This window comes from Arvicanthis niloticus, chromosome Y (assembly GCF_011762505.2).
Source record: "Arvicanthis niloticus isolate mArvNil1 chromosome Y, mArvNil1.pat.X, whole genome shotgun sequence".
In the NCBI taxonomy this organism is placed as follows: Eukaryota; Metazoa; Chordata; class Mammalia; order Rodentia; family Muridae; genus Arvicanthis; species Arvicanthis niloticus.
This window is the reverse complement of record NC_133431.1, coordinates 4,868,533-4,881,789: the sequence shown is the minus strand read 5'-3', so window position 1 is coordinate 4,881,789 and position 13,257 is coordinate 4,868,533. Positions and strand designations below refer to the sequence as shown.

The following is a 13,257-nucleotide window of genomic DNA, read 5'->3' as shown; positions in this document are numbered from 1 at the left end:
CATATGTCAAGATTGGGCAAATCTAATACAATACTAACTTATTTCCCAAAGCTAAGACTCCTTATTAATTGTGGTTTCCCCCGGCCAGGTGGTTCTGGTTCATAGTGGCTTCCTCCTCTCTTCTTCCTTCTCTCTTTTTCTTCCTCTACCTGCCACTTCCTTTTGAGCCTCCAGTCCCACCTTTCCCCGCAACTATCCAATCACAGGCTCTGTTACTTTTATTGACCAATTAAAATAGAGAGAACATTCACATCACATCACCTACGTACATGATGGTCTGCTTGTGGGGTCTGACTTTTTAGTACAAATCCAAATAATGTTAGTTATTTAAATGTGTGGTTTACTATATTTCTGACACAGCTGTTTTCCACATGTGTATTTCTAGTCTGCTGTAGTAGCATAGAACATGTATTGTTAATGGTGTATATTCTTGCCAGTAATAAATGCATTTTTTGTTGGATATGCTACTATTGATTATCTAAAGGGTCATAATGGTTTTACACAGGAAAGCTAATTATCAGAATTTTGTTTTGTTTTTTGAATCAGGTTTTTTTGTATAGCCCTCACTGTCCTGGAACTCACTTTGTAGACCAGGCTGCCCTCGAACTCACAGAGATCTGCCTGCCTTCTGTCTCTGAGTGCTGGGGTTTAAGTCCTGCGCCGGGCTTGATTTTTTTTTTTAATACTTACACCATTTTGTTAACTTTGGGGAGTTTGGTGAGGGCTTGTATAATTTGCAATTTAAATATATTTAAGTGGATCTTCACTTCCTGCTCTGTCCTTTATCTTATCAGGCAGGCTTCCTCTGATTTGGGACTAAATAGGCTTTCTTTAATTTTTTCTAATTTATGTTCTTCTTTCACTGGCCTTTTATGAGAGTTAGATGTATTCCGTATTGGCTGTCATATTGCATGAAAGATTCAGCCAGAGCCTGAGACAAGTAGAAATGACTGGGGATTTTGTTTGATTGTTTTTGCATCTATCCTCCATGATTTTTCTATGAGGTCAGACCATCATTACCAAGAAGGCAAGTTGGCACTAGGGTGAGGACCTTAAGACAGCATCTGGTAAGGCTGTAGTCTGACCCTCAGTCTGCAGTGGGAAATATAATTAGAGTAACTTTGTAGATAGACGTTTGAAAGAATGAATAACTGGTGTCGTCCAGTTTTGGATATTGTTACTCATATATCTTTATGAAGACAAATGAATTTTTTTAATTAATGTTACTTAAACAGATTTTGTATTTATTAATGCTACTTAAAAAAATAGGTGGAGTAGCCAGGATGTGAATTTAGTATAGCATTGTCATAAATCTTGCATTTGTAAGCCTGTGATCATATATTTGCCTTTGGATATTTGTAGCATCTAAATACACATTTTTGTGTTAATTGTTCAAGTGTTGTCATTTTTCCTATAAAAAGTTTTACTGAGTTAATATGGCGTACTTGATTCTTATGTCATACCCTCTGGAATAGTAGTAAGCCAGCTGGTTTGTGGTTGAATACAGGACTTCAATCGTATATGAGGTGGTATAGGGTTTAATGTGTTAAAAGATGGCTTCTATAAAAAGCAAATGTAAAACCAGAAACAGAAACTCAGGAAAAACGTATTGTTCATTTTATAAAAAACATATGTTATTCACATAGTAAATAAATGACAACTCCTATGTTAGAGATGATAGGTTCTAGTTAATCTTGTAGAGAAAGTTACAGAACACCAGTGGATATGCCTTTGTGTGCTTGTAATTTCAGTACTTGGTAAATGTCAGTAGAAGGCCATGGAAGTAGTAGGAAATTTAAACCCTATTTTGAAAATAGATTAAAAACAAGAAAACAAAGAAAATGTTCATGTCTTTAGTTTGGACAAGAATTATCCTTTGCTCAAACAAATATAATGTTTATGGTTTAGCTTTCTAGTACTTAGGAGGGAAACAATAAGTAACAGAGAATTTGTATTTTAAGCTTTCAAGTCAGATACATTAACTTAATTTTTTTATTCTTTAGAAATCACATAATTAAGAAGATTGAGACAGAAAATAAATGGAAAGCAAATGGGCTGAGCATCTGGACTGTTTTACCTCATATGTACAAAAGAAAACCCTTGAGGTTTGTTATAGTATATGAGATATTTACATACTCTGCATATCTATGTGTGTGCATGTATGGATGTAATGTATAGGTGAGATTATCTAGTTACACTGGCGTAGTTTCTGCATATGAGGAATAGGAAACCAAATTTTCTAAAAATGATTAGTAAGTTATTATTTAATCAAATGGCTGGCAGAAACTTGAAATTTCTGTAACATATTTGTTTTAAGTTCTATAGAACCTTCTTGTCTGTTCACTGTTTTCCTATTACAGTGAGCCTGCACAGCTCTCCTAAGGCAAGGGGGATGGACTGCATCTCCCTCACCACTTTCATCCTTGCCGACCCCAGGGACTGTGTGTTACAAGATAATAGGATGGTTTCCATTTATTAAAACAGTTTGAGTTTATTGTGACATGTTTTTATCTTAACTATTGCTGAAGAGTAAAAAAAAAAGAATTTTACTAGTTTTTGTACTAAATATAGAAAAAATTTGCAGTTCATGTAGGTGTTTGAAACTTAAAAATTTGTACCTGAAAATAATAGAAGCCATATTTCTTTAATAAAGTTTAAGGAGAATGAATTTTAACATAATGATTAAATCTTATTTTAATTGAGATACACCTGATTCATCAGTAGGGGAGACTTCAGGTTCTAAACAAAGATATTGAATTGAGTATTTCTTTCAAAAGCTGAAATTTCTCCCTGTAGTTATGAAGGCAGGTATGGAGAAGCTAAGTGAGTTCTAGTTCTTAATGGATCGTCAATTCTTATATATTTATAGAAAGATTAAGTGTTGCAAGTTAATTCTATGACTTCCACATATTAAATACATATTATGAAAGGAAATAATTTTAGCCTGAGTTTTTCATTTTTACTACTATGTAAATAATTTTCAATAACATAATAGTCCATAATGATAGAGCCTCCAGTAAAAACAAAAACAAAACAAAGAACAAAAAAACAAATAAAAAATGCATTGTCATATTTATTTTGTTTCAGGTATAAAAAAGTAAGAAATTAAAAGCTACATGTTCTTTCTTTTTGTATTTTAAGGGCATTGGTGGAAGCCTTATTTGTTCAGTCTTTCCTTTACAAATAAAAAAAAAACCTTTCCTCTAAACTGTCCTTGACTGAAGTTCTGGGCCGTCCATCTCTGTAAGACCCCAAGGGCTGCTGTGCCCTGGCTGAGACTTTCCATGTGCTGCTGCCTGCTAAGTAACATTCTGCCATTTTTCTAAGAACAAAACATCCTTCCAAGCATTTGAGAGACAGAGGCAGTGGGATGACAGTGATGGAATAACGATCAATAATCAACGCCAATCAATAAATGGTAATCAATAACTATCAATACTAATTGATAACAAATAATGATCAATAATTGATGGCACACGCCTTTAATCCCAGCACTCTGTGTAGTTACTATACTGTAGTGTATATGTCATATACCAAAATATCCACATTTGATAATGATGCAACTTTTGTAAGTCTAACCTCATGGACTGTGAAAAAGTTATAGAGGCTGTGGGCTTAGATGATGACAGGGTTCTAGCTGGGTATAGACTCACAGAATCACATAGAAACTACCAGGACCACCTGTAGAACATTTCCTACAAAACAAATTTGAACTGTGAAAAAACTAATATTAATATTTTAATGGGTATTAAGGGAGAGAATGAACATAGCGTTTTTAAAAAAGGACAGTTTGGCCTCACATAGACTTGGTGCAGGCTTAGAGAAATTGCCAAGTAAAGTTACATAGGAAATCATTTTAATGATACTGTAATACTTTGCCTGTTGTACCAAAGAACTACAATAGTGTGTTTATAACAGAGATCTCTCTTTTCTTGTCATCTTGTTTGTAGTTTATTGAATGCTTTGCTTCCAGCCCTAAAAAAAAAAAAAAAAAAAAAAAAAAAAAAAAAACAGTATTGGAGATTGAAAGAAACTGGCCTGTCAAATGCTGTTTTTGATTCTGACTTCAAAGATATTGAAAGTTTAGTAGAGAGAAAAAAGGTGGTGGCTTGGGCTGACCAAACTACCAAACATTCAAACCAAAGTGATCTTCCAGGGATTTCTCTTCTGTGACCTTCCCAGAGCTTGGACCAATTCAGTCTATTCCTTGTTGTAAGTATTTTACATTTTATTCCATAAATGGAAGCTTATTTCTAAGATTTCTTTATATTTATTTTTTATATATTTTATATTTATATTTATTTTGCTATATTTATTTTTTATATTTCAATATAACAGTTGGTTTCTTTTAAATAGATTTTGTTTTTGATTACCACTGACAAAGAATCTAGCTTCTAAGTAATTTTAATTAACAAGAATCTCCCAGGACCTACCAGCATCTATATATTGATGTTCTGAATAACTAGCAGTTTCATTTCCTTCCCATTCTTATTTAAAATTTAACTTCAATTAAGGGCTAAAGTATATAAAAATATTCTTGCAATTTATAATAACTTAATGTTAAAATCAACTAACACTATAGAATTCACTGTTTCTATTGACATTTGTTATCTCTCATCTTTCTACAGATTGTGAATAAGATATTTTCATTGCAAAGCCGACATATAATCTTGGTTTAACATGATACTTTTTGCAGTGTGGAATGTAGCAATGTGGATTGCCCTGTCTTTGAGATAGCCAATGTTAGCAATTTGTTATGCTTATGTGCCCTCTGACTTGCACAGTCTGTCTTCCCTTGAGCTCTCTGGGTTTGTTTCACAAATACATTTTATTGGTTAAGCCTAGGTTTTGTGAGGTTTCACTTGAAGATTGGCACATTTTGTTCTGCAATTGTTATCAGTTACTTAGTTTACTGTAAACAGTTTAAATCTACCTATATCAGGAATGCGCTTCATTGAAAAGTTTAAGAACTTGGGAAATAGCCGGGCAGTGGTGGCGCACGCCTTCAATCCCAGCACTTGGGAGGCAGAGGCAGGCGGATTTCTGAGTTCGAGGCCAGCCTGGTCTACAGAGTGAGTTCCAGGACAGCCAGGGCTACACAGAGAAACCCTGTCTCGAAAAACCAAAAACCAAAACAAAACAAAATAAATTTGCAGTGATTTAATCAAGATTTTGGTGAGTAGTGCATCAGATTATTTTTGTGGGTGTTACTCAATACCTAAGAATGTGTTGGGAGCCGACTTTTAGCAGAAAGCGGCTAGATCATCTTTGCAGCCATCTCGAACCATATACCCTGATAAGAGATTTGGTTTTCAATAGCCTACAACAGCTGAAGCACACTCTGATATCCCACATATTTTGTGTTGCTGTTTACTGCCCCCAGCTACAAGGTGCACATGGTAGTCACGTCTACAAGGCACGTGGTTCACGTGCTGTCCACGTGCTATCCAGGCCATATATGCCTGTAAGGCGCACGTGAAATCCACGCTATAGATGCCTGTAAGGCTTACGTCATATCAACACCTACAAGGCACGTGGCAAAAGCGTATAAATACCTCAGAATTCCCTTCAATAAAAGAGACTTGATAAGAGAGAGACTTGAGACTTGAGACTTGATCAAAACCTCCGTCTTCTCTCCATTCTTTGCGTCTCCTGCCCCAAGAGCCCCACTCTCTCTCTTGACCAGAACACTTAGCCCCAAAGCGTTGAGGCAGAGTACGGGCCACAACAAGAATGGATTTATTTTGGCCAAAGATTTTGCAAAAGATCAGTCCATAGTCACAGGGGCAGATGATACTGTGAGCTGAGGACACATTCTGGAGGAGTTGACAGAGAGAACCAGGGAGGCCAGAAGACCTTGAAATTCATGTTCCTGCCTCTTCCACTGACGCCACACATTGTTGAGACCCACATTCTGCCTCAACACTTTTGCCTCAACACTTTTGGGGCTAAGTGCTCTGGTCAAGAGAGAGTGTGGCTCTTGGGGCAAGAGACGTGAAGAAAAACAAATTCATGATGATTGCAAATGAAGACAAGACAGGACGTCTGATCAAGTCTCGTTTATTGAAGGGAATTCGGAGCTATTTATAGGCTTTTGCCACGTGCCTTGTAGGTGCGTGGATACCACGTGCCTTGCAGGTGTTGATATGACGTAAGCCTTACAGGCGTCTATAGCATGGACAGGCTTGGATAGCACGTGCGCCTTACAGGCATGTATTGCGTAGATAGCACGTGGACAGCACATGAACTGCATGCCTTACAGGCGTGGCCACCACGTGCACCTTGCAGCTGGGGGCAGTAAACAGGAACACAAAATATATGGGATATCAGAGTGTGCTTCAGCTGTTGTAGGCTATTGAAAACCAAATCTTTTGTCAGGGTATATGGTTCCAGATGGCTGCAAAGTTGATCTAGCCGCTTTCTACTAAAGTTGGCTCCCAACAACACATCCTCCCACAACAGCATATACAGCTGGTTTAACACGTGAACCTGGGTGAGACATTTTATATTTATTATTTATTTTATTATTATTTTATATTCACACCATAGCCCTGTATATTTTCTTTCGTGCATTCATAAAACATGATTTGAAAAACCATGATTAGAAAACCAAAACTTTTTTTTAAATTTAAGTACTTTATTGATATTTTGGCTCCCCCCAAAAATAATTTTCTGGTTGTAGATACCTACAGTATCAGATGCCTCTAAACCGAAACTGGGGAGCCCATGTAACAGTCAGAAATGTTGAATGTTGGATCATTTTGTGTCTTCAAGATACACCTCTATCAATAATATTAATATTATATAATAATATTATGTATAATATAATATTAATATATAATATATTGTATATTATATATTATTATATATTAATTATATTATATATTATATAATATATATCCTAACCCTGATGATATATAATATAATATATAATGTATTATATATTACATATAATAATATAATAATATTAATGTTAGTAATTAATATTATTAATCCATATCTCACATATGACATACTTGTACAGATTGTCAGCAATAAAGGAAAATGTTTATTTGGCTACCTTTCATGTTTTAAAAGCAAAGACGAAATGTTGTATTTTACAAACATGAATTTTCTTTTAGAAAAATATCCAGTAGGTTTAGTGTTCAGTGTTATTCTATTGGTTGTTTTGAGTATTTACTTCAACTGATTTCATAGTTTAAGTAGTTGCATGTATTTTTATTCCGTGAGATGCATATGTTGCATCTATATATACAGTCTTAGAAAGATAGAAGAGAAGATGCCTGAGGCTATTTATAAACACACTTATTAATCTTAGATATATTCAATTATGTTCATGGAGAGGGACAATCAGTTCAGTTTAAGTCCTGTGTATAATCATAAACATTATCAACTGGTTTTGTTCTTAAGTTTACAACATACTGAATTGTATTAAACTTGACTTTTTTCAACTGGTTTAAGAACCTTTAAATCAGAGGCAGTATTTTTATTTAAAGCATGTACACGACATGCTTTCAAAACCTGATTAGATTAACCATAATAAATTTAACTTGTACTCTTATTGAACATTTAAAATAATAAATGATAGAAAACAATATTACAAAAAGGAAGTATTTTGATTTCTCCTGGTGTTTATGTCTAAAGAAAGAAAGCAGAGTCCCATCTGCTTTCTTCTACATCAGCTTCTCCGGGTTATTCTGAAGTCAATCTTACATCTATATTTTTTTCATTTATATCATTTGTCCCTAAGTGGAAATCTCTAATGTCTATACACCTAGTGTTATTTACTATATCATCAGTGTTTACATTTCCCTGTCACAGAAGTGACTTGTTTCTGTACTTGAGGTACAAAGTCAAAAATTGAGGTAGAAAGTCAGGCAAATGCTTTATTTCATCACTGATTAATCAGCCTCTTGTAAGTCTTTTTGGCCCAGGGTCTTATTATGTAACCCCAGCTAACCTAGAACTGGCTATGTAGACCAAGCTGACTGAACTCACAGATATGGACTCTGGGTCCCCCTTCCAAGGGCTGAGATTAGATTTATACAGCACCAGTCCCAGCCGTACTACCTTTTAAATCTCAGGTTCTGTTGCATTTTTGTATTTGGTAATTGCGTGTTGCTCATTGTCTACTTAATGGGCATTAATATAATTTACATTTTTAATTTTTAATTTAATTTTTAATTTCAATTTTTAATTTAATTTTACATATGCTTCTTATATAATTTACATTTTTTGCTTCTTAGCATATGTGATTTCTTTTTCTATTCCTTTAAGAGTCTCTTCTCTGTGAATTGCCTACTAATTATTTCAGCACTTTTCTTGTACAATTGCCCTTTTCAAAATATTGTTTACAGACACCTAGCTGTGAAGACATTTATTTGTTCACTTTGTAATACTGAATTACTAAATGTAACGTTCTTAGGAAATATTTATGTGCTTAGGGATATGCACACAGGCACACACACAGGCACAAACACGGGCATACACACAGGTACACACACGGGCACACACACAGGCACACAGCAACAACTAGATTCATTGAGGAAATTAATAAAAAGACACGAAGGACAGTATATAGGTGGAAAGGAAAGGGGGAAATATAATTGTCTGAAAAAAATGTAAAAAGGACAAAAGGAAAGTCCAGCACTGTGCAGTACAAGTCCGTGCAGCATTGGACTGATTCTCTAATAAGGAGCATAGGTCACTTCAACAGAGATTAGGAGTAGATTACAGGTAATATGCTGGTTTTTAAAACATAGTCTGTTAGTTTTCACTAATAAATTTGAAGGATCTTACATATATATATTATATAATATAATATATTTGTATGTAATGTATGTTATATGTAATATATATAATTTATATGTGTGTGTAATATATGTAATATCTGTAATATATAATATATGTGTACTATATAATATATATGTATGTAATATATGATATATATGTATGTAATATATGCAATATATAGGTAATATATAATATATATTTTATATATATATATATATATATATATATATATATATATATATCCAGAGTATCTAGACTTGTTTTCAAGTAGGGGAAATGAGCCATACTAAATCATGACATGGGGATTCATCTCACTTGTTCCAAGAAAGTCAAGAATGAACAAAGGAAAGTAAACGCTAAGAATCAGAGTTAGAGAGAAGGCAGAGCACATGTGATTATTGTCAGGAATTTCACATTTATTTTGAATGATACATGTATGTTGAGCACGATCTTAGCATAGATGTGAGCTTGGCTGTGTATTAAATCTGACAGTGGTGATCAGATCATAATGTGGTCAGGAAAGTTCGCAGCATTAGGAGAGTATTACAGGGGCAAGTAAAGATGGAGTTGTCTCAGATAAGAATTAGAATTGCTGGGATCATATAGGATCTGGAGCTGGTGCTGAGAACAGCGGAATCCCCCGTCTACCTCTCTCCTCGGTCCTGGAATAGCACTACCGATCTCTAAGTAGCCCTAAGACATAATAAACCTTCAACTCTTCAGTAGTTTTTCTTATGAAAGTCAAGTAAAAGGCACATAAGAAAAAAAAAATTGCGTGAAGGATTCCAAAAATAAAATTCTCTGGGGACTGAGAAGAAAGAAAAAAAAAAAAATGCCAGCTGATATAACGGAGAAAAATTCATCCTCCCGGCGGCTGCTACCCTAGCCAGTGTCAACAAGACATCGGAAAAACCAAAGACGGCCTCTGGTCACAGAACGTCATCAAAGCCTATCATGGAGAAGAGGTGAACGGCAGGAATAAATGAAAGTCTGAGCCTGCTGAAAACACTGATTTTGGATGTACTTAAGAAAGATAGCTCCCGGCATTCCAAGCTGAAGAAGGGAGACATTCTGGAAATGACAGTGAAGCACCTCCGGAACCTGCAGCGGGCGCAGATGACCACCGCGCTCAGCACAGACCTGAGCCTGTTGTTGGGGAAGTTCCGCGCCGGCTTCAGCGAGTGCATGAACGAGGTGACTCTTCCTGTCCACGTGTGAAGGCGTTGACACCGAGGTGCACACTCGGCTGCTGCGCCACCTGGCCAACTGCATGATTCAGATCAACGCCATGACCTACCCGGGCAGGCGCACCCCGCCTTGCAGGCGCCGCAGCCGCCCAAGTCAAGACCTGGGGGTCCCCTTCAGGAGCCATTCGCGCCGCCGCTGCTTGTGCCCATCCCCGGGGGCGCGGCGCCCCCTCCCGGCAGCGTCCCCTGCAAGCTGGGCAGCCAGGCTGGAGAAGCTGCCAAGGTTTTGGGCGGCTTCCAGGTGGTGTCAGCTCCTGATGGCCAGCTTGCCGTCCTCATCCCCAATGGGGCCTTCGCCCACAGCGGCCCGGTCATCCCGGTCTACACTAGCAACAGTGGGACCTCGGTGGGTCCTAACGCAGTGTCACCTTCCATGCAGACTCCATGTGGAGGCCGTGGCGGAACTGAGGGGCTCAGGCCACTGTTAACTATAAACTCCCTAGGCCACCTCTCTCTTCTGACGGACACTAAATACGAACTGGGATTTCAGGAAGAGACTTTTATAATTCGGTGGTTACTTTGTTGCTTTTTTTTTAATTCTAAAGAGTTACTTTTTGTAGAGGGCGGTATTAAGTGACTGACCATGCACTGCATTTGTATATATTTTATATGTTCATATTGGACTGCGCCTTTGTATTATAAAAGTTGAGATGACATTTCGTTTTTTTTACACGAGATTTCTTTTTTTTTTATGTGATGCCAAAGATGTTTGAAAATGCTCTTAAAATATCTTCCTTTGGGGAAGTTTATTTGAGAAAATATAATAAAAGAGTGAAGGCTTTAAAAAAAGAATTAGAATTGCTGAGAATGGTATGGCTCTTGAGATTTTTGAGCCTGAAATCTAAAAGGACGGGTTAATGTTAAGATGGTTGGAAAAGACTTCACATGTTACAGGTTTTCAGACTCAAAATAGTTTATATACAGGAGTTTAGTCAGGGCCTTGTTAAATTTCCTTAGAATAGATCCGAAGTGGAGATGCCGTGGTGCACAGGTAAAACTCGGCCGTTAAGGAGAGAGGTCTGGTAGTAAACTATAGCTTTGATGGTTAGTGACATTTACATAATATTAAATAATAATATTAATTAAAAATAATAATTTAAAGCTGCAGGACTGGATGAGGTGGGCAGAGATGTTAGGTCTTTCCTACATAGTATTAAATAATAATAATAATTAAAAATAATAATTTACAGCTGCAGGACTGGATGAGGAGGGCAGGGATGTTAGATCTATCCTTCAGTTCCTCCCTCACCGGTACTGGATTTCAGCTGTCAGGATGTCCTTTCCGGTGCTAAAAATTTAGTTGAACTTTTTCTCGATACTTTTAGAATCATTTCCCATCCATAAATTTTACATGTTGTCCTTTCCATCCTCTCCTAATTTATTTTAATATAATAATCTTATATATTGTTTTCTTTTTTTCTTTTCTTTTTTTCTTCTTTCTTTCTTTCTTTCTTTTTTTTTTCTTTCGAGACAGGGTTTCTCTGTGTAGCCCTGACTGTCTCAGAACTCACTCTGTAGACCAGGCTGGCCTCAAACTCAGAAATCTGCCTGCCTCTGCCTCCCGAGTGCTGGGATTAAAGGCATGTGCCACCACAGCCCGGCATCTATATTCATTTTCTTACTATTGAACAGCAAAGTATTAAATGAACACTAGGATTGTCTAATACTGAATTGTGGTTTGATGCTGAAACTGTAGCCCATATGACCTTTCTGGTAATCTACAACTAATCAGATTATCTCTTTAGTTAAAAGATTCAGTAAAAAAAATACAGATTGCTGAACCATATTAGCCTCTTGACTAGAAATGTAAATGTTGCTGAAGACTTATTTTAATTTTTATTGTTGTTACTTTCATTTTGATTGAGCTTTAAGGCAGGCAAGAGAGTTGTTCTCATTTGGAATTTATGGGAGTGTTTGTTGGAGTGGCTAAGGAAGGGAGTTTTGGTTTTCTGGAGACAGGGTCTCAAGTACCTGACTGTATTCACCTACTCTGATCTCACCATGTACCCAAGGTAAACTTGAACTTGTGACCTTTGAGACTCAGTTATTTTGATAGGAGAAACATCTGTATATGAATTCAAGTTTCTTCTGTAGTAAGAATTAAATAAAATCACACATTTTGGTTTAAAATTATTTGGACAGACTTCTCATTAATATTAAACTGACTTAGATACATTTCATAATTACTAAGATAATTACTTAAGACGTTTCACCCAGGTGCTGGTGAGAGGCTCAGGGGTCAGGAGGGTGCACCGTCCTTGCAGAGGACCTGAACTCGGGTCTCAGCACTCACATCAGAGAGCTCACAACCTCCTGTAACTAACGAGAGGGAATTCAAGTTCCTCTTCTAGCCACTGTGGCCAGCAACACACACAGGCACATACACACCCACACAGATTCACATACACGTAAATAAAATATAAAGTCATAGCTTTGCTTTTACATTTTAAAAAAGTATGCAAAGCAAATAGGCAAAAAAGTTTCTTTTTCTTTCAATTTGTTTACTGGAATATATACCACAGAGCTCATAACAAACCTTTTAATATTTACAGTTTGTTTCTCAACGGTATGCTTCTGCTGATGTATGTGATTCATCTAAGATAACTATCATTTTTATATATGAGGAGTGAAAACATAGATCACTTATACTATTACCTTTTGTCCTGGATCCAACTTACTACAGCAGAAAAGTGAATATGTGTGGCTTCCAAAGTGTCATATACATATACATCATATACATATACACATACATCATATACATATATATCATATACACATACATATACATCATATACATATATATCATATAGACATACATATACATATACATCATATACATATAACACATACATATACATATATATCATATCCATCACATACATATACATCATATACATGTACATATAATATAACATATACATATACATCATATACATATAACACATATGTATACGTATATCATATACATATTCATATACATATAACATACATCATATAAATATACATGTACATATACATCATATACATATACATAAATACTTAAATCTGTAACTCAGTTACATATTCACAGCACTAAAAGGAAACCAGTAATAAAAGATTAAAACCTCTTTTCAAAGCATTAATATGCTAATGTTTCTTTAAACTACTTGAAGAAAGAGGGGAAAATTTTCTACCTTCTAAGAGTATTCCAGCTGAGGTAGACTTTCTGAAGAAGTGA

At 35.9% G+C, this 13,257-nt stretch overlaps 1 pseudogene; it reads left to right on the top strand.

Moving 5' to 3' along the window:
* Positions 1–9,625: 9,625 nt before the first annotated feature.
* On the top strand, positions 9,626–10,584 carry LOC143437319 (transcription factor HES-1-like; annotated as a pseudogene).
* Positions 10,585–13,257: the final 2,673 nt, after the last annotated feature.